Below are 290 nucleotides of genomic sequence, written 5' to 3'. Positions count from 1 at the left end.
CATCACAATTGCCGTAAGGAAATTATACCTTACCTGTTTGCAGTATATTTTTTTCATTTCATCTTCAGCTGCTACAAAGTACGTTTGTGCCTGTTGGTTGCACCTGCATAAATATTAAACACGCATGCACGCGCGCGCGCGCACACACACACACACACACACACACACACACACACACACACACACACACACACACACACACACACACACACACACACACACACACACACACACACACACACACACACACACACACACACACACACACACACACACACACACACACACCA

This window comes from Salvelinus sp. IW2-2015, linkage group LG31 (genome assembly GCF_002910315.2).
Source record: "Salvelinus sp. IW2-2015 linkage group LG31, ASM291031v2, whole genome shotgun sequence".
Lineage (NCBI taxonomy): Eukaryota > Metazoa > Chordata > Actinopteri > Salmoniformes > Salmonidae > Salvelinus > Salvelinus sp. IW2-2015.
The sequence above is the reverse complement of the archived record's forward strand: the minus strand, read 5'-3'. Positions refer to the sequence as shown.